The sequence below is a fragment of the Lygodium microphyllum genome, chromosome 24 (genome assembly GCF_053477565.2).
Source record: "Lygodium microphyllum isolate KBCC chromosome 24, Lygodium_microphyllum_v1.1.10, whole genome shotgun sequence".
NCBI lineage: Eukaryota > Viridiplantae > Streptophyta > Polypodiopsida > Schizaeales > Lygodiaceae > Lygodium > Lygodium microphyllum.
The window spans coordinates 133,648,063-133,670,469 of NC_141158.1; the positions used below are offsets into that span (position 1 = coordinate 133,648,063).

The 22,407-nt window shown below is 39.9% G+C and overlaps 1 pseudogene; it reads left to right on the top strand.

The window, feature by feature from the left end:
- The first annotated feature begins 10,973 nt into the window (after nt 1–10,973).
- Nucleotides 10,974–12,150, top strand: LOC148015675 (uncharacterized; annotated as a pseudogene).
- The last annotated feature ends 10,257 nt before the right edge of the window (nt 12,151–22,407 follow it).

Genomic DNA, 22,407 nt, shown 5'->3' on the forward strand with positions numbered 1-22,407 from the left:
TCTCTTTCTTCCATAGTCATTCTCTTACCTCCATTCCACAAAATCTTCTCATCTTTCTATCCTTACATAACTAGAGCCACATAGCTCCTAACTCTCCCAACCATAGCCACACAGTACCCAGCATCTCTCTTTCTTCTGAGCACAACCATAGCTACATAGTCCCCATCTTCTCCCAGCCATAGCCACCTAGCACCCAACTTCTCTCTTTCTTCAATGGTAATTCTATTTCTTCCATTCCACAAAATTTCTCATCTATCTATGCTCACACAACCATAGCCACTCAGCCCTCCTTACTTCTATTACCATTCCAATGGCATCTACATGTCAACATAGGTAACCTTGTGATTCCATATCTACTATCTATGTATACAATAAAAAGGATGAGCATGGCAAATGGAAAGGAGCATTGTTCAAGAAGGATTCATGGGTCTACATGCAACCTTTAACAATAGGGCCTCATCGAATTCATCATTGTAATATACTACAAAATCATGGGAAGGGCACAATGCTTGGGTTTTGGGAGGCTTGAGATGGTAATCTTGTTGCATTAGTTCAACCTATATATGGTATGAAGGACTTGAAGCTACCTCTTGGGACTACTCAAAAATTCTTTTCCTCAAATTATAAGTCACTACTTTTATGTTCTTAACTCCTCAAATTATCGACTTGAAGTTACCTTTTATTGATTACGCATTCATTATTGTACATGCGCTTTGATTATCGACATTAGATGAAATAAGCAAGCCAATGGATATCCTTGAAGTCCACTAAAGACATAGGATAAGCATTTGATATTCAAATTCATTTTCCAAGTGGAATGATCGAGTCAATCACAATGAGTGACTGTTGGAGTTTCCTAAATTTGTAGGAGCATCTTTTCTTGATGGGAAGCAATTGCTGGAGTTTCCTTAATCTGTATTGGTGGTAGAAAGGTGAGCTTGTTTAGCATTTGATTTTTTTTGTTTTGGTTAGAATACAACGTTTTGAATCTTATTTTCTTTTTTTAATAAATAAAAGAATGGAGAAGAATTATATGTTATCGAGTGCTTTAAACAAGTCAAAATTTGTATACAAAATTATGTATTGAAATTTTCTAACAATGAATAGATCAAGGGATTTTATTTTTTAATTCTTTATATGTATTTTAGATTCTCTAATATTTTATATTTTGTATTTTTGTGATTTTTTCCATTTCAAAAATCCATTAAAAATGCCACGGTCTATAAAAACCAATCACTTAGCCTCATTTTCATTTTCTAACTCTCTAACCATTTATCATCTTGCAAGCACCTTTGCACTTGCCTCCTACACCCCTTCTTGCATGATAGATTACACTCTTAATAGCTTTATACAATTTCTTCAGGGCACAAAATTTGCCAAGAGATCAAACCTTTACAATATCTTTTGTCCCAACATCAAGTACTATAATACAGTATTGTGGCATGGTCCAAGACTGTAACACCCTATCGAGTAGATGAACATATACTTACAAGAGTATACTATCAAATTTGAGAATTCTAACAAGAAATGGGTGCCTTGCAATCTCATGAAGTACATCAATGGCACAGAGGCATTTCGCAAATGACTAGGTTGTTTTTGTGCAAATCTCACCCCCACCTACTTCAAGCACCTCACTCCTTGGCAGGCCAGGGAATATGGCTTTAAATCAGCATGGCATTGACTACCTTTCATTAATTGCCACTTTGTTTTATTACTCAATGAAGGTGAGGATCCCCATGCATTCCTAATGGATATTGAAGAGCACATGGGAAAGCCTTCACTAATGGATAATGCCAAAGAGGAAGCAAAGGCTACAAAATAGGTAAAAGCTCTAGACCTTATGATCAATAGAGCTATAATTGATATGGATAACACCTTAGGAGGTGGCTCAAGTGAGCACAAGAGACTACACCCTCTACTATCGACGTAGAATATTACATAGCTAGCATGAGCAAAGTCTTCATTGATGGCAAAGAATTTGTGTTTCTCCATGATGTGGAGAAATTTTTTGGAGTGAGAGAGGATGAGGCATTATTAATGTTGACAATTTCCAATGACTCCCCCCTTGTGTCTGATGATCTGCCTACAAAGTACAATAACCCAAAGCTGGAAAACATAGATGGTATGCTCACAACTCTTGGAGATGCTGTGGCATTGGTAGAGCATGCCACTATTGGCACCCAAGAGTTTGAGTCAATGCAAAACCCACTTGTTGGTAGTAGGATAGGTGGCCTTAAGAGTAGCAAGCCTCCATCATTGATGAGTCCAAGTCAAGTGTGGACTTGACCAAACCCTCGAAGGTCCACTGATGGTGAGCATGAAGAAGTGTATCAATAGTTTGCCTATACATTTTATTTTACTGTACATACTATTTTGAGCTAACTTCATGTCAATCTAGGCCATGCTCAATATTGAAGATTTGCAAGTCTCCAAAAGGGCTGAGGAGCACTTGGAAAGGATGCCTCAATAGGGTACTACATTAACTAGATCACCATTGGTGACATAGCCATTGTCCATGCCACATTCATCCCAGACAAATGGGCTCAACTCTCTATCTTGAAGGTCCTATCAAAAGTAATGTGTGCATCCACCATCACCTCAAATGCACACAAGAGCATTCTTGTTAAAAAGGAGTTGGTGAAGAACACGTTTTTGGTACACGCCTATGCAGAATGGTACTACAAGCCATGGGGATTAGTAAAGCCATAGAAGCCAGCAAGGCCGTCATACAAGACAACATCAAGGTTGGTTGCTACTAGAGGCCAAGTAAATACCTAAATAGGCCCATTAGAAAATCAAACACCTACAAATGGCCTAAAACTTGTATTGAGCCTTAGGATTCCAAGCATAGACCTATAAAGAAAAAGTCCCTTATACTTTGCACTATAATAAAAATATACTTTTCTTGCAATCTATCTCTTGAGCATATATATTTTTTGTATTCAATAATTTTTGTTCCATCTATAATTTTTCCATCTATAATTTTTGTTCCATGGTGATTTAATCTTTGGATTTTTGTGGAGTTTTTCACAAATTAGACATAAACGTTGCAATACCATAAAATCCTTGAGGTATCAAATTCAACTATTGGTCCAAACACTACACTACAAGAGTTCGGATTTTTTCAACAATTGCCTGGCTACTTCATAATAGCATTGATTCTATCTTCAAATGTATGATAGTAATAGCCATGTCTTTGAAGCTAAAAAATAGGTGAAAAGCTTGCATGTTTTAGTAGTAGCCCATCTTTCAAAGCAATTGTTGCAACAATAGGTCACATGTGTGCCTTTGATATTTTTTTTAAACAACAGCAATAGGAGGAAAAACAGGGCACGAGCCTTCGAACAGCACCAAGTTATGGCCCAAAGTGCACGAAAAGAGAGTGAGAGAGATATATATTAGCATCTTCTAGGGCCAAAATTAGCATGTGAGACAAAAGCATGTACAATAATGATGATTATAGCTAAAGATGGTCAGTGCTATACTCTAAAAAGAAGCTAAGATGATGTATAAGATAAAATAATGCCTATATAGGGATACAATAAAAGGATCAAGCAATACACATCTAGTTGCATAGCTGAATGATATAGAGATATCTAGGTCCACCTAGTCAAGATCGATGGACATAATATGCCATACATCCCTCATGAAATAGTGTGAGGCTAGCATCTAGATTGATGCCTTAGCTCTGTCATGTGCTACTCATGTTGCAAGAAAATCTTCATCATCTCTGTCTGGCATAGCATCTATATATGTTATCTATGCATCTATAGTCAGCATGCTACTTTGAGTTCCTTATCTCTCTGCCCTCTCCATGTGGTTGTTGTATGTGAAGTCACTATTTGGAAGAAATCTGTAAGTTGTGACTAACGTCCCCCTCTCTATATGGTGCCTTCTAGTAATAATGATTTATAGAGTCTTTGAATCTTAACTTTGAATTGGCCTAGGCATCACTAGTCTAGGGACTACATGACTAGTCTGAGGGAGGTGTCTCCTTCAAATAGCATCCTTCAAATAGCATGGGGTATCTAGCTCAAACTATGCTATAGGCTCTGCATCTGTAGATATAATGCTTCTTACTCTCCACCTCCTCTTGGCATAGTCTACAAATCCACTCAACTCTAGGGATGTGGACTGCCATCCCAGTCTCAATCTCAAGGTGATGAGAGGACACTCTCAACTAGCCAATGGCTACTTGCATCTCATGTGGCATGTATACACCTAGGTATTCGGGTCTCACATGAATCCATCCCTTGTAGTCTTCATAAAGCTTGTAGTACGACGTCTTCAATGGAAAGGGTTGTTAGGGTGAAATCTATGTGTGCTATATGTACAGTTGATAGAGATCCTATCACATGACCATGTTCCTCTTAATGTGGGAGAGGTGTATGAAGAGGGAATCAGGATCATAGTGAAAGGGGGGAGGTGGTCCATGTCAATTTGATATCCTATGAGCAACTAGTAGACTTGTGCATACCATGAAGTCTCATGTCCTGCTGCCTAAGCTAACTATCGAGAGGTCTGGGAAGGTTCTCCTGTGTAGTTTATCTAGATGCATGTCACGTACTTTGTGTATGAATCTGATGGTCTAAAAAAGCCCCCCCATCATCATGGGGAGTGCAACAAACTTAGCTCTACTAATCTCCAAAGATCAAGATGGCATCCCACTACCTCATGGAAGAACTTGGTAACATTTGAACAACCATGCCAAACATGTTCAGTATGTGAGCATGCTTGTTGCTAGAGACAAACAACATTAAAACAATTGCAGCTTTCTTCTTGATTGAGAATATCCAACAAGGCATACCTCAAAAGTGGACTATTATGCCTCCTTGCTACAATTTTGGTTCTCATTCACCTACACCAAGCTTTAGCATCATGCAACAGTAAGGAGGCTTAAGTATGATGGAGTTGATGATTGCTTGTTTCATGCATGATTTCTACATCAAAACAATGGAGCAATGGTAGTAGACATGTTCCAATAACTTTATCGATGAGGATAGACTATGGAAATGATATGAGCAAATCAATAGGGAGTGTATGGTTGTAGTAAATGAAAGATATTTATATATCTAGTGTTATATAGGAATGCCTATCACCATGAATAGTAAATGTAATTGAAGCTCTGTATAAGTGAACATGGTTTGGGGTCCAACAATGTATTGAGGTATTTGATGATAGTTTAGCCATGCAACCTCACCTTAAGCATGTAGGAATTAGAATCTAAGTTGCAAATAAACTCACCTCGTTATGGTCCTTTGGGGCAACCTTTGCAACTATAGGTTGGAATTTTTTGTTATAAATGTGCATAGCTTCGTCAAATGAGAGCACCTAGGTAATCTATAGACTTCCAGGTTTGAAGCTATATCTCTTGGCTAATTTTGTGTTATTATTATTTGTGTAAAATCTACATCATATCTACGATATTTCTAAGTAGAAAAAAAATTGCATTTGCAAAATCATGCCATGTGCCATGCTAATCATTGGATATTGATGGAGTTTTCCATATACTTAACACAAACAATGCAATAGCATAAAGTACTTGAGATATCAACTAGTGATTGATCCAATCACTACTCTATAGGATTTGGAATCTTTTCAATAGTTGTATCTCTACTTCATAATAGTAGTCATTCTATCTTCAAATGTATGATAGTAGATGCCATGTCTTTGAAGTTGAAAAGCATGTGACAATAGCAAGTCTTTCACAACACATCTTCCCATAATAGCAAGTTTTAGTAGCCCATCTTTCAAAGAAATTGTTGTAGCAATAGGTGTACCTATGATATGTTTTTAAATAGCAATTGTAGTATGATAAACAAAGCACAAGCTTTCTGATAGCAACAAGTGATGACCTACAATGTGCAAGAGAGAGAAATAAGGAAATAATGATATATTAATATCTTTTGAGGCCAAAATCAGCCTATGAGACAAAATCATGTACAATGATGATCATCATTATACATCCAAGTGTGGCATCCTAAAAGATGGTCACTACTATACTATGAAAAGAACCTAAGTTGATGTATAAGACAAAATAATACCCATGTAGGGATATAATAGAAGGACCAAGTAGTACACATCTAGCTATGTAGTTGAATGATATGTCATACATCTTTGATGAAATAGTACAGGGGCAGCATCTGGATCGATCCCTTAGCTCTCTCATGTGCAGCTTGTGTTGCAAACAAATCTCCCTTATCTCTCTCTAATGTAGCGTCTGTGAGTGGTATCCATGTATCCATGGTTGGCATGTAGCATTTGTGAGTGGTATCCATGTTTCCATGGTTGGCGTGTAGCATTTGTGAGTGATATCCATGTATCCATGGTTGCTGTGCTAATATGATCTCCTCAGCTCTTTAGATTTTCATCCCTCTCCATGTGGCTTAGTATGTGGAGTCACTATTTGGAAAAAATCCATAAGTTGACTAACATCCCCCTCTTTGTATGGTGCTTGCATGTAATAATGATGTCCTGAGTCTTTGAATCTCAGCTAAGAATTGGCCCCATGGTCTGGGGACTCCATGAGTAGTCTATGGGACATGTCTCTGCTAATCTAGTTAGCTCTAGGGATGTGGGTTGCCCTCCCAATCTCAATCTCAAGCTGGTGAGAGGATACTCCGAGCTAACCAATGGCTAGTCACATCTCATGTGATATGTATAAATCTAGGTATCTAGGTCTCATAATGAATCCATCCCCTATAGTCCTCATAAAGTGATCCTTGTACTACAACATCTTTGGTGGAAGAGGCTACAAAATCCATGTGTATTATGTGTATAGCTAGTAAAGCTCCTATTGCATGACCAAGTTCATCTCAGTGTGAGCGAGACATATGAAGGGAGAGTTAGGATCATACTGAAAGGGGGGGAGGTGGTCCATGTCAATCCCATATACTATGATTCATTGTTGGACCTATGCATACCATGAAGTCTCATATCTTGCTTGAGCTAGCTATGGAGAGGCCGAAGGCCCTCCTATGTAGTCTATCTGGATGCATGTCACATACTCTGTGTATGAAGCTAATGGTTTGAAAAAGGGCCTTGGCTCTAATAATCTTTGAAGATTAGGATCTTGGTCTTTCGAAGATTAACCATCAATCCATGTCATGAAGGGCATGAAGATATCACTATAGACCCTCTTATGACCAAAACAATGTCATCAATGTAAAGCATAGTAGACACTAACATACTTGCCATCTCCACCCCATTGTCTCCTCCTCGTATGATATGGTCTTCTATCTCATGGGATGTAAAGTCTAAAGAGTGTAGGGGAGAGGGAATATCCCTACTTCACTCCAATGGTACTAGAGACCATGTCTAAAAGTCCTCCTCGGCATCTCCATATGTCTCAAAATTAGCTTTTTAACACCAACATTTAAAGCCAATAGTAGCATCAATGGTTCATGGTAGCATGAGTTCAGCCTGACGTGACAGAAATACACACAACATGCAAACTACAAGAGCTGACATGATAGGCACTACCTACACACAGGCAGACAGGCATCACCAGATTTAGCCATCACATCCAGAGTTACTCGTCACATTCAGAGTCAATCGCCACGAGACAACGTGCTCGCATTCTCTGTCACGATCAAGCATTCTCAGTCACAACAATCTCAGGCTCAATCACGAGTCACGATTCATTCTCTGTCATGACATTCTCAGTCTTGGTCACAACAGTCTCAGTCTCAGTTCATTCTAGAATCGAGAGAGAGAGAGAGAGAGAGAGAGAGAGAGAGGTGAGGGAAAAAATAGAGAGAAGTGAGGGATACCTGAGTTTTATTTTGGAATGAGAAGGAGACACACTGGAAAATAGAGAAAGGGAGAGAGGGGGATAGAGAGGTAGAGAGGTAGAGAGAACTACTGCATGTCATCATCGCCTCTGGAGCATTCAATGGCCATTGATGACCTGAAGCCTCTTCCAGTAGCCATTGCCTCGACTCACCTCCATAGCCAAGTACTTTTGTATAATCTCTCTCTCTCTCTCTCTCTCTCTCTCTCTCTCTCTCTCTCTCTCTCTCTCTCTCTCTCTCTCTCAAATTGTCATTTGAGAGAGAGAGAGAGAGTCTCTCTCTCTCTCTCTCTCAAATGACAATTTGTGTCATTTGAGAGAGAGAGAGAGAGTCTCTCTCTCTCTCTCTCTCAAATGACAATTTGTGTCATTTGAGAGAGAGAGAGAGAGTCTCTCTCTCTCTCTCTCTCAAATGACAATTTGAGAGAGAGAGAGAGAGTGTGTGTGTGTGTGTGTGTGTGTGTGTGTGTGTGTCCTTGCATCTTTGGGTCCTAATGCATCACATGGGCATTAAGGTGGGGGTAGATGCCTAAAGGCTAGTCTACTTACAGGTTCCAAATTGCACATACTCAGGCCTCTCCTTAGATTGTACCAAAGTTCCAAACCATGCAAGGGGCTTGGTACTGAACCCCACTATTGATGAAAAAACACAATTAAAAGGGACATGCGAGCTACCATTTAGGAACCCACAGAAACAATGGCATCTCTAGTTGCCAAACAGCCAGACTGTCAGCACAAGAAACTGTACTTTTGCATACATTCTCCAGTGTGTCCTTTGCTTGATCAATGATCTCAAAACCTTCAGGAGTGGCACTGGTAATAGTGCTTTTCCCTGCCAAATTGGTTGCAATAGAGTTGAGCAAAAGAGAAGTTTCACATCCCTACACAAACAAGAGCAAGAGCAAAGGAGACTAGTAAAATCAAGGTGGCATGGCAAAAAAAGATGTCACAAGAATGCAATTCCCTTTCTTATAGTAACAGGTCCAGAATTATGGACAGTGGCTTGCAAATTATGAAACTAGATTGACAGGGCATGGCAGAAAAATGTATCACAATGCAATTTCCTTTCTTGCACTGGTAGGTCTAGAATTCTTGAAAATGGCATGTTGACCATCAAGCCTGCTTCATGCAATCGGTGGACATAACACATGCTTGCCGGGATGAAGCATTCATGGGACAACAAATGGAGGAGCTTTGCGGGGATGTTGGGGTCTTTCTTCTATGCATTGAAGACGGTTTGATGCACAATGTCTATGCACTCCAGGGTGATCTTACATTACAAATGCAGACAAGCTAATCTGCATACAAGTTCTAGGTTTCGTAGTTATAGGTACAGTAAGGCCTAGTGCTAGGGCAAGGCGGCGCAGTTTGCAAAGTGGAGGCAAGCAGACTGGGTAGGTTGGGTGGCGACTAACTGCACACACCTGCAAAGAACCCATGCGATGCAATCTGTTTGGAATATGTGGTTGTGAACACAGCATGTATGTATGCAAAGAAAGAGACGTAGAGAAACCTATTGACAAGTGTCTGGGATAGTGGCATAAATGGCTACACAACCGAGACAGCAAAAAATCCATTTGCACCTAAACCGTTATGTTGATAGGGGGAGTCTTAGAGCTTAATCACGACAGTGCTAGTTCTAGGCTTGTTCACCATTGCTAGAGGTGTGCTTGACTTGAACTTGAAGATGCAAATACAAGTAGTGCTAAATGTGTGATTGACCCGAACTTCATTATCCAAAAATGAGTGCTCTCTCTCAATGGCATGGCACGAGAGAGAGAGAGAGAGAGAGAGAGAGAGAGAGAGAGAGAGAGAGAGAGCTCTTGTAAAAAAAAAAGAGAGAGCTCTTGTAAAAGAAAAAGAGGCGGAAATGGAAATAGAAAAAGAAATCAGTAAATATTATCTTATGGTTGAAGGTAATATACATTCGCATGATGCAAATCAATATAAATGAGGAAAACAAGATATGATGCAAGTCAATAAATATATGATCACCACTTAGTCCTCTAGACCTTTGCATAAACAAGGTATGTTTGAAAATATTTTGATAAGGTGAATAGGTTTATGAATTATGAAAGTTGTTGAAAACTAAGGCAATGAACTTAAAAAAGCTATAAATACAATGGCATACAATGTAACTCATACCCAAGGTATGAGTATCACATTGGCTTGTTGACATAAACAATGTATGCAACAATGTATTGCCATGCTTAAGGTTGATCAAAAAGTGGATAGGATAAAGCTCACTAGTCATGATGAGTGCTAACACATTCCTACACCGCTAGGTTTTCAAATACCCAAGATGGTGTTCCAACCACCAAGGCACCCAATTCATATATAGTTAGAGAAGTTGGCTTTGCACAACCAAAAGCCTAGAATTCTAATAGAAAGTAAGAGTGCTCTCTAACCTCAATTCCCATGGTACACCCTCTTTTTACTTATAGTATTTTTGTCCTTTCCAAGTGGGGTGTTATGCCAGTGTGTACAAGGCATTAAATTAGCATTAGGCATGTGTAACACAATGGGAATAGACAAGTTAGAAGTGTAGTAATACCTTTTAAGCACATACCAAAATTGAAGACCTTTATGAGTTTATAATGCACTAACAAAGAAAAAAAGCAAGCAAATTACCCAACAAGGTCTATGTTATTGTGGCTTATGGTTGGTTGATGACTTCTTGAGGTGATCTCAATATTGTGCTTATATCTATTATGACATGGAGACGTGTATTACTCTATGGATCTTTTGACGTTCATGAAGATGATTGAATGTGTGTATGGATTCATGGTACTTTTCATTTGTTTCTACTCATTTAGGGATTAAAACCTACAAGAATGAGTATATGCTTTTCAAATCCAATTTGTATGTATATACCTCATTGTTTCTACTCATGATGGAATGTGTGTATGCTTTTTCAATACAATTTCATTGAGAGACTAAAAACCTAGAGGTGGTCATGGTACCAAAAGCTTCAAGAAAACCATCATTAGGGTATATCTTAATATGGATGTCATGAACAGTTGAAATTCTCATGAGATGTTTGCATTCTCTTTCATTTCATACACTACTTTATAATAATGATGTACTTACACTAGTTTACAACCCAACCTCAAAGACTTCATCTCTAGCTAAAAGAGGGAGGAAAGGAGCAAGTAGCTCGAGGAGTACTACTTCTACCTCCATGGATATTGATGATTCCCATGTTGATACACTAGACATTGTCAATAGAGTGGCTGAGACCAATATCCATGATGTAATGGGCACTGGACTAGAGGCAGAGAGTCAACCTAACGATGGGTTGGGAGACAAACTTGAGATAGAAACATGCTTATAAATTGTATCGTATGTTGTGCAGCCTAAGATTGCATTGTTGGATGATAATGGAGAGGAGGTAAACATATACATTGGTAAGGGAGAGGACATTTTGAGAAAAACTAGATTGTTCAGTTGTTTTGATTGCCTACAAATTCCTCTTTCTATACTACTACTATGTTCTACAGCCTAAGATTGCAATTTTGGATGATAATGGAGAGGAGGTAAACATAAACATTGATAAGGGACATGACATTTTGAGAAAAACTAGATTGTTCAATTGTTTTGATTGCCTGCAAATTCCATTTTGTGTACTGATACCCTATGCTAGGGTTAGGGATTTGAGGGATGATGTTAGTTGTTTAAAAATGGCTTTTGGAAGAGAAGGTTGCATTGTAGAGAAGGGTGTCTTTATTATTTCTATATGGATATTTCTAGTGAGGAGAGAGTAGTTAATGAGGAAATTGTGGCACAATAGGATCCCATTTGGAAATAGATAAACATGAAATTTAAAGAGGAGCTACAAAAAAAAACCAAAAACTACAAGTTTTGGGAGGGTAATCACCGCACAGTGGCTTGGACATAGACTATCAAGGTGTATATGGAAGAAATAAAGATAAGCATTATCAAGTCCTTTGCACTATGATTGATCCTACAAAAGTAAACAAAATTGCTATTTTATCAAGCTTGCAATGGATGAATGTGTTAGTGATTCTTACTTTATCCTTTGAACTTTGCTAGTGGTATCTTTCCTTTTTCATGGTTTACTAAGTCTATTTGTTTGAATAGTTTAAACACACATGCATTAGTTACCACAACCTCAAAGGACAAAATAGTCAATTGTGTGCAAATATATGTGAGGTAAATGCATAAGACTATTTGAGAGACTTACCAAAGACTTTCCAAAGAGAGATCAAAAGCTGATTGCATGAATCAAAAAGAAGAACACAAAGGGTAGCAAGACATGGTATCTTTTCATAAGGTGGTACCTATTGGCAACACTTGTTTACAATGTGAGTCTTTATTTCTTTCAATCAACTTGTTAAGGTTCAAATAAGTTAGGCTCTTGCAAATAAAATGGAACATTGAAGCTTAGTGACTTGAAGAAGGTAGAAGTGGCCCATGCCAATGAGCTTGCCTCATGATATAGGAAAATGATATCAAAGGTAAAGATCTTTATGTTTTTTGCATTTTCAATTGAGTATCTTTTTCTTGCTTGCTAAATTGAGCTAAGCTCTTCTTGCTAATGCCTCTTTACTTAAATCATGAATTGTAGATTCTTAATATCATTGATCCCAAGCTACGATGTGAGTGGTGAGAGAAATTATTTCTCTGATACAGCTATGTCACATTGGAGAAGTTAAACATGCTTTCCCTTTGTAATGTTTGTCCACCATTAAGTCATACTAGATAGATTGGCTTGAATCAAACAAGGCTACCAGAATCTTCTTTGGGCTTCCTTGAGGTGATCATCACTATCAATTCTGCATCTTCTATACTTGCTTTGAGAATCTTAACGGCCGTGTGTTATGTATTGACAATTGGAAAACTAAGGATGTGTTTTCTTTTGTTATTGTAGATGGCTAAAAAGAGAGGTAATATATCCCCCTTGTATGCATAAGATTTTTTATGGGAATTGGAGCATTTGCCTTGGTGGATAGATATGGACCAAGGTGTCACATTGGAAAGTGAGAGAGAGCTTTACCGGGGATTAAAGAGTGATAAAAATATTGATGTGGAGGAGGGACACTAAAGAACAAAAAAAGAGTTTTGGTTTTTGGACACATTGCATTTTTCCTTCTTTGCTATGTTATTTTGGGTGTGTTATGGGTATGATATTGGATTGCTTGATTTTATAAAAATGTTCTATAGATGCTCAAGAAAAAGATAGAAGCTATAGAGAAAAAGGAATCTTCCCAGATAAGGATACCTCAGAAGAATGTATATTGGCTTCACTTTACAAACTTTAATCTTTGAAATTTTACATGTTGAGTACCCTTAAGTACTTTGTTGTTTTTTGAGCTAGCATATATGAGACATCCAAAAAGGGCATCAATGGGATATTGCAAAAGTGGAGGCAAGAAAGACAACAAGATGCATATTTATCCCATAGCATGATCTTCTTCACAATATTGACAATGTAGACAAGAAGCACATTGCATTGGCTGGAGACTATGTGAGCATAGGCAAGGATTTCTTAGATGGGAAGAAGGATATGGTTTTTTCAAAGATTCATGAGTTTATGTGGGCCCTTGGGCAAATAGGCTAAGAATCCTTCACTATGTACTTTTCTTTTTTTGGCCTACCCTTTGGGGAAGGTTCAAGAAAAGAAGGAAAATGTCATGATGATTTAGTTATCATGGTTGACTCATAGACCTATTGGAGCAAATTATACTAGAAATTGGAGGTGTGTAGAATGGGAACTTGATTTCATATTCTTAGACCTCCCGTTTGGAAATTCACATTTTGATGATATTCCCCATGATCCCTGCTAGGATGGAATTTTAGATGATCATGTGCACTATGGTATTTCTTTGTCCTCCCTTGTTTTAGCAGATTCTAAATAGTTGTTGTTGGTGATGGTCTCCATCAAAGGTTATTTTGTGTTATAATAGCGACTTTGTAATTTTTAATGATCTTTTTGTAGCACATACAAGTAAATGTTTCTTAACTAAATGGGGTGTATTGTAGAAGGCTTCACTGTAGGGTGGATTGAGCACTATGCGGGTATCCATAATTTGAAGATAGTGCATCAAGTATGGTTATTAACCACTCCTCTTATGGTTTCTATGAGTGTGTTGGTTATCAAACAAAGATGAGCACATGAACATGCTCATTCTTAGAGCCATGGCTTGATAGTCCCCACCCAAAAACAAAAAAAAAAACTAATATACTCTCAAATTTGCAATGCTTTGTATCAATATTAATATTCAAAGATATGCAACACAACCCTATCTTTTCATTAGAAAGAGCATATCACTATTTAAGGCATTACATATGCAACCTATGGATGCATTGGCCTATACATTCTAAATACATCTCAAACCATTGGGCCTTTTGGGGTGTAGTAGCATGGTAGCTCAAAGAGGAGCCACACATTCTTGGCTTGCTTTGTTGAGCTTTAACATTGTCAAGGTGGTAAGTGTTTTGAGTTAGGATGTGGTACATCTCCTATACTCAAGGCATGCATGAGTAGTGGAAGGCTATGTGCATCCATTGATGTGGATGAGAATTTTATTACAACATATGTTCAGCCCTTGCTTTTCATTAAAAGGCAAGAGGGACATGAATATACAAGCATGTTATGCATTGATGAGGAGGTGGATGATTGAGTAGGTTTCAATCCCTATGACTAGTGAGATTTTACTACTTTGAGTATGTACATGTTTGGACATTTATTTTGTTATAGCTTTAGACTATTCTCTGTGATGAAGTTTCATTTGTTTTTTCTTTGCATAGTACCACTATAGGTGACTAAAGTTATTGTTCTCACTGATATCATAATTTATGTTTGAAAGTTGACATCTTGCTTATTATTTATTGATATATTGTCTTTCAAAAGCATTCGTTGTGAGTAGGGAAATGCAGTGGCAAGATCCGTAGCAAATTACCCAAGATATGATAGAAAGCAACAAGAGCATCATTGACATCGCAACCAATTCATCAATGATGAATGCAAGTCATCATGACTTGGAAATTCCCATGTCATGTTATTGTATGCATATCATGTCATCTCATATCTCTATATTAATTTTCTCCAACAATCCTTTATGTACTAATTATCTCCAATATTCTTTATTGATTGTCTCCAATAATGGTTTTTCTTCTCATGCACCTTTTATTATCATGCTTGCAACCTTCTTATATAACATGCATGTGTAATAATGTAACTTAAATCAAAACTTAGATACCTCTTGATTATGGCACATGGTTTTCAACTTTCTAATAATTTAAATTATAGATACCCATAAGCAAAACATTTTTTGAACTTAATTAGATGGGGTGTTAAAAATTTATGTGTGTTTATGAAATAAATAGTTATGCACATACAAGAGCAAGATCACAAACGTATGCAAGGCAAGCAACATAGAATTACTTAATGGTTAGAACCAAAAGCTTATGTGAAGATGATGTTTCATCTTGCTCATCTCATGCACAATTTCATCGTTGACATTACAAATAAATGCTCATTTTGCTCATAACTTGCTCAATTTTTTAAATATGCACAATGCTACCAACAAAGCTACAAAGTAACATAAGACTAGCACTCATCTAGGAGGGGAGTGATGTTAATTGACATATGCATCCAATTCAAATCTTAAAGGCAAAAAAGGCATACAACCTCAAAGGGATTAAAAAGTAAAAGCAACTACAAGCACAACAAGTGCGAAGAAAATATGTAACATAATTTTCCCTAGGCACTTGATTTTTTTAAAAGAGAGTCACGCTCACTCTCATGCAAATTGTAAAAGTATTTTTAGTCAAGACAAGATCCACAGTAGTGGGAGGGTTGCGACACAACATATCTATTCACCATAGGACGAGATAGTCTAGTTAATCTAGGCCATATGCATAAAATCAAGAAGGTCAAACTTGAGCAAGAAGAAAGAGAAGGGGAACCCAACTTTGCGAAACATCCCTCATTTTGAAAAACCCTATGTATAAAAGTCAAAAATTAAATGGGTTAGCTCTTTCCAATTTGTGCAAACTTGAGAGAGCCTCATCCTTGCTTTTTGCTTCTTTCTTGCTTGCTTGTGTGTGTGTGTGTGTGTGTGTGTGTGAAGGAGGGGGGGGGGGGGGGGGGGGGGGGGGGGGGGGGGTTAAGGGCTTTCTAGCTATACCATGGCGTTATCACCGAAAAAACCTATATAGGGAGTAGTAGTGACTCTGAGCCCTGTTTGGTTTCCACTCTACGTGTGATTCCCTATACCTAGTGGTGAACACTCATATATGCGACGTCACAAGGGTGTAGTCTTGGGATGTGTCTATGTTGTCACGTTTCTTTGATTGAATAATACAAAAGTATACCTTTCTCTCACATATCGTGTTACCTTTATGTGCCGTGTTGAGTGAGTAATGAGTGCAGGTGCATCACACTTGGTATCAGAGCAACTCTTGCTCGAAGTGAAGGAGCACTCACAGAAGTAGGAGAGAAGATCCAATGCCCCAAAGAGAACGAGCCAAAATGACCCACATCATGTTGCCCCATGTCACGTCAACCCATGTTGCGACGACCCCTGTCGCGTCGACCCCAGCATGACACCTCAGCACAGCAACCCCGACACCATCTGCCATCTAAAGATCTGATGCAACTTTCCCGCGGCACAACCACCACCCAAAGGCGAAACAGGCTTCCCCGTGTCGACAACCCCCACCAATCACATGGAGGACGACAGAGAGAATGTACCCATCCCAACAATGGAAGAAAGGAAGAAGAGTAGAGGGCAAGAATGGAGAGTAGCCCAAGAGGAGGTAGCCAAATTGGAGAGGCAGTTGGAGGGCATGTCAGGCATGCTAGAGTCAATTTGGAGGAACATGCAGATGAAGGAAGAGGAAGAAGAAAGGAGAAGAAAATTAGAAGTGGAGCACGGCTATAGAGAATGGGTGTTACAACAACAAGAAGAGGAGAAAAGGTAAAAAATACAAGAGGAGATGGATAGATTAGGGAGAGAGGAGACTTCTAGGAGGGTGCAAGATACAAGAAAAGACAAGGAGAAGGTAGTAGAAGCCGAAAGTAAGAAGAACGACAAAAAGAATGACAAGAAACACAACCATAGAGAAGAGCAAGATAGTGACAGCTCAAAAGACGACTACAACAAATTCAAGATGCCCCAACCTGCCAAGTACAAAGGAGAGAGAGACGGGTTGATTCTGAATAAGTGGATTGCAGAGGTGGATAGATACTTGAAATATGCCAGAATCACCGAAGATAGGAAGGCAAAGGTGGCAGCCATCTACTTGGAGGAGGACGTTGCTAGTTGGTACCTGCTAGAATAGGAGCAAGGACACACCATCTTTTCATGGGAAGAACTCCAAGAGGAACTCAAAGATTACTTCATTCCAAAGATGGAAAAATTCAAAGTCAGAGATAAATGGAGAAACCTCAAGCAAACACAAGGAAAAATGAAAAAGTACATCAGCAAATACAAGCAAATCATGCTCCAACTACCCAACATGGACACTCAAACCAAATTGCATGGATTCTTATTTGGGATACAAGAATGGGCCAGACGAGACGTAGAGAGGTAGGAGCCAACCAACTTAGCTAGGGCCATGAGAATGGCTGAAAGTCTAGTGGACGTGGAAGGCAGGAAGACAACCCAAGGGAACCAGAACAGATTCAACACCAACCTCAACAACAATTCATGGACCCCGAGACCCAATGCTCCTAGAGACCCACTCACGGAGACACAGATCCAAACCTCTAGCATAACACTAGACGCATCATGATTCGCATTAGTACCAAGAGGAGCAGTTGGCAAATGGGGGAACAACCACTACAAGCCGACTCCAAGTGCGTCATATGGACCCACGGGAACAAACACATCATGGTGGAGACCCCCCCAGGCCCAACCATGGGATTAGATGTTTCAAATGCGAGAGAAAACACTGCCAGAACATATGCCCCATGGAAGACACAGTCTCATCAAGTGAGTCAAGGGTGAACGCCACTAGTGCATATAGAGGAGAGGAATTGCAACCCCCGCGCATCCAAGAAATCCCAAGTGGAAGTGATGAAAAACCATCCAAGAGTGGGGACAGTCACTGTGCAACCCCAATGCATGGCGGCCCGGGTAGCAGCAATCCACCACCTATACATCAAAGGCAAAGTGAGCGAAGGGAATCAAGTGATTATGGTGGACACATGGGCCACTCGCAACTTTATCACACCGGAGTGCACAGCCAAACATGGATTGAAATCGTCTAAGTCCCCAGACGGATTAATAGTAACATTTGCACAAGGAGAGGCCAAAGAAGTGAAACACGTCTTTGCAATACAAGTAGAAGCCGAGAAATGGAAAGCAAAGCTCAACTTCTTAGTAATCCCCATGGATGATTTTGAAGTTATCCTAGGCTTGGAATTCTATAATAAATATGTCATTGCAATGTTTGGAAAGGGAGTTAATGAGATGATGCTAGATATGCAAGGAGAAGGTGTCTGAGTACCCTGTGAAAGAATGCAGTTGCCAAGCACGACACCAATCAAAGTGCAAATGAAGGAGAATAAGCCTGGAGTTTCTTGCCAAACAATGAAGCCAAGCCCAAACCAACCAGGAGTGCCAATCAAGCAACACCGTGTCAAGTGAACCCTATTAGGCCACACATCATGACGTGCAGTGAAGCAAGTGGAGAAATCAATTAAGCAAGGAGAAATGGTCTCCCTATATGTGATTCGACCCATTGAGCAAGAGGTCACCAAGAAGCCCAAACCCCAAACTAGCAAAATGGAGGTGGCAAAAATACTTGAGGAGTTCTAAGATGTAATGCTAGCAAAGCTGCCCAAGGGCCTATCACTCAGAAGGGATGTGGACCACAAAATCAAACTTATCCCAGGATCCACCCCACTGACTAGAGCCCCTTATTGCATGAATCACACAGAACTCATGGAATTGAAGAAGCAGTTGCATGAATTAGAAGAACAAGGTTTCATCCACCCCAGCAAATCCCCCTTTGGTGCCCCAATGTTGTTTGTTAAGAAGAAGGATGGAGGGCTTAGACTATGTGTAGATTATAGGGCCCTTAATAAAATCACCATCAAAAACAAATATCTCCTCATGCCCCTAGTGGAGGACCTCTTAGATAGGCTACACGGAGCCAAGTACTTTAGCCGCATAGACTTTAGGTCAGGATACCACCAGATTCGCATTACAGAAGAAGATATCCCCAAAATAGCTTTCCATACACAATATGGTAGTTTTGAATGGTTAGTCTTAGGATTCAGACTAAGCAATGGGCCCGGCACATTTTGTGCCGCATGGATGGAGTCTTTAGACCTGAGATATATGTATTTTTCATTATCTACATCGATGATCTAGTAGTCTATAGCAAAACCCTAGAAGAATACAAGCAGCACTTACACTTAGTTTTTGAGAAGTTGTGGCAACATAAGCTATATGCCAAACCAAAAAAATGTGAGTTTGCAGTAAAAGAGTTAGAATTCCTATGCTTCATTGTAGGAGCAGCTAGTATCAAAGTGGACCCCAAGAAAGTAGAAGCTATCCAAAAATGGCATGTACTGAAGACTGTAAGGGAAGTGCAAGAGTTCCTCGGCTTCACAATATGTTCTAGAAGGTTCATCAAGGATTACAGCCTCATCACCACACCACTATCCCACCTCACCAAAGAAGATAACACCTTTACATGGGGTAGCAAGTAACATGATGCTTTTGAACAGATGAAGAAATGCATGAGTCAAACCCCTATCTTGAAAGTACCTAACTTCACCAAACCCTTTGAGATCTCTACAGATGCTTCCAACTATGGCATTGGGGGTGTATTGGTGCAAGAAGGCCACCCCATAGCTTATGAATCCAAGAAGTTCACAGATGTGAAAACTAGGTAAAGCACACATGAGAAGGAAATGCTCACAGTCATCCACTACCTCATAAAATGAAAGCATTATGTTCAAGAAACAAACACACAGTAGTCTTCACTAACAACATCTCCCTCAAATATTTCCAATCCCAACCCAAGATATCGGCCAAACAAGCTCGCTGGCTAGACTTCCTAGCCAAATTTGACTTGGAGAGAAAACACAAGCCAGGCTCCACCAACAAGATAGCAAATGCCTTGAGCCGTAAAGCTTATTTGAAATCCGTCAATGTGTTCAATAGCAACTTCATGGAATTAGTGAAGGAAGCCTTGGAACATGACCAAGACATGCACAAATTATACAAGATGTGGAAGCTGACAAGACACCGCATGGAATGTATACCCTCGAGGAGGGAATCCTATTTGTAGGAAAGGGATTGTATATCCCCAACAATGTGGAGCTGAAGATACTCATCTTACATGAAATACATGATGGCAAACTAGGAGGACACAAAGGACAGAACAAAACACTGGAGGCCCTTTTAAGAAGCAATTCTTTTGGCCCAACATGAAAGAAGAAGTCATTGACTACATCAAGACATGTCCTACTTGCCAACTTGTGAAGGCACCACGCTTTAAGCCAGCAGGCTTTCTTCAACCTATGCATGTACCTAGCCCCCCATGGGATGTAATCGGCATGGATTTCATTGTGGAGCTCCCCGAAACCCATGGATACACCATCATCTTTGTAGTGGTGAACTATTTCTCCAACCAAGCCCACTTCATCCCTACAAAACCACTATTGAATGCCAAAGGGGTAGCCCGCCTCTTCTTTACACATGTGCTCAAGCTACATGGCCTACCCTTAGCCATAGTGTCAGATAGAGATGGAAGATTCATGAGTGACATGTGGAAGGAACTCCTCAAGACCCCTGGAAACATAGTTGTGATTCTCATCATCCTTCCACCCTAAGACAGATGGGCAGACAGAACGAGTCAACCAAGGCATTGAAGATTACCTCACGAGTTATGCTCCGGTGGACCAAAAGGATTGGGCCTTGTACCTCGATGTGTTGGAATTCCACTACAATAGCTCCATCCACTCCGCCACAAGTTACACGCCCTTTGAATTGGCCACAAGAAAAGAAGTCATCACCCCCCTTGCCTTAGCATCTCGAGCGGCCAAAGCTGAAGATCAAGATGCAAAGGAATTCTTGAAGAAATGGAGAGACCGAATGTGACGGCCAAGCAGAGCCTAGAACAAAGCAAAATCACCATGACAGAACAAGCCAACAAAAAGAGAAAGGCTATACTTTTCACTAAAGGCGACATGGTCCTAGTCAACTCTAAGAATATGTCACTCCTAAAGAATATGAGCCCCAAGTTCAATCTCTGCTACTATGGACCCTACTGCATCACCCAAGTGCTGAACAAAGTCACCTACAAACTCAATCTGCCACCAGAAAGTATCTATGTTCATAATGCTTTTCATGATCGTCTTCTGCACAGGTTCTATCCTGACAACCAAAGGGAGCAGCACGTACCAATGCTCCATTCCAATGGCCCCTTCGAAGTAGAAGCATTCCTCCGATGCCAGGAACCAAAAGGATACCCTGAGTATCTCACCACGTGACTCGAGCGTCCTCTCAGGGAAGCCACTTGGATTTCGAAAGCAGAGGCACGCAAACGTGGCAAAGACACCTTCTCCACCTGGCTCAAGGAGAATCCCACCAATCCTTCCAATGCCCCTTAAGCCTTCCCAAACAAATGGTCCTCAATCATAGGCCCAGTAATGCCTCCACTCCTCAAATGTACTTGAGTCAAGGGTGGACTCACATGGTAATCCAAACAATAAACCCAAAGAGCCCCTACCAAGTCTAGATGGGTAGCCCACTGACCAACTTGCTAGAAAAAAGCTGTGTTAAGACCCCCAAGTCCTAGTGCGGCAGAGACTGACCAATCTGATAGTATAGACTGTGTTAAGACCCTACGAAAATGTCCCACCAAGTCCTAGACCGGCAGACACTAGCCAGCTTGTTAGCAAAAGCTATGTTAAGACCTCGGATCAGTCAGGCTTTGTATCTATACCATGGAATTATCACCAAAAACACCTTTATAGGGAGTAGTAGTGACTTTGAGCCCTGCTTGGTTTCCACTCTACGTGTGATTCCCTATACCCAGTGGTGAAGCCTCATATGTGCAGCATCACGAGGGTCTAGTCCTGGGATGTGCCTATGTTGTATCATTTCTTTGATTGAATAATACAAGAGTATACCTTGCTCTCACATATCATGTTACCTTTTTGTGCCGTGTTGAGTGAGTAACGAGTGCAGGTGCATCACCAGGGGGGGGGGACTGAGTGACTAGTTGGAGAAGCTATTCTCCTCTTCTATCTTCTTCTTCTTCTTCTTCTTTTCGATTCCTCTCAATATGCAAAGGTCATAGGTCAAATCAAATTGAAAAAAAGAGATCATGCTTAAGGAGAAACATTCAAATCATAGAGCCATCGATGCATCTTCAAGACTTGACTACAACAAGAAAGTTGAGACAGTGAGCTCACTATAATCGTTGATGTTCGATCTTTCGTGCTTTCAAAGTTGAGACATGGAGAGGTAAATTGGCAAAGAAGAGCATGTAATAGTTAGGTAAGAGATAGCCATAGCTATATTGGTCAAAGTTATTTAAGAAATAAGCATTCTACCAAGTCCCATGTTGCCTGTGAAGCTTTGCTGAAAGCAAAAATATTGGTTTATGTGGACTAGGCCATGATT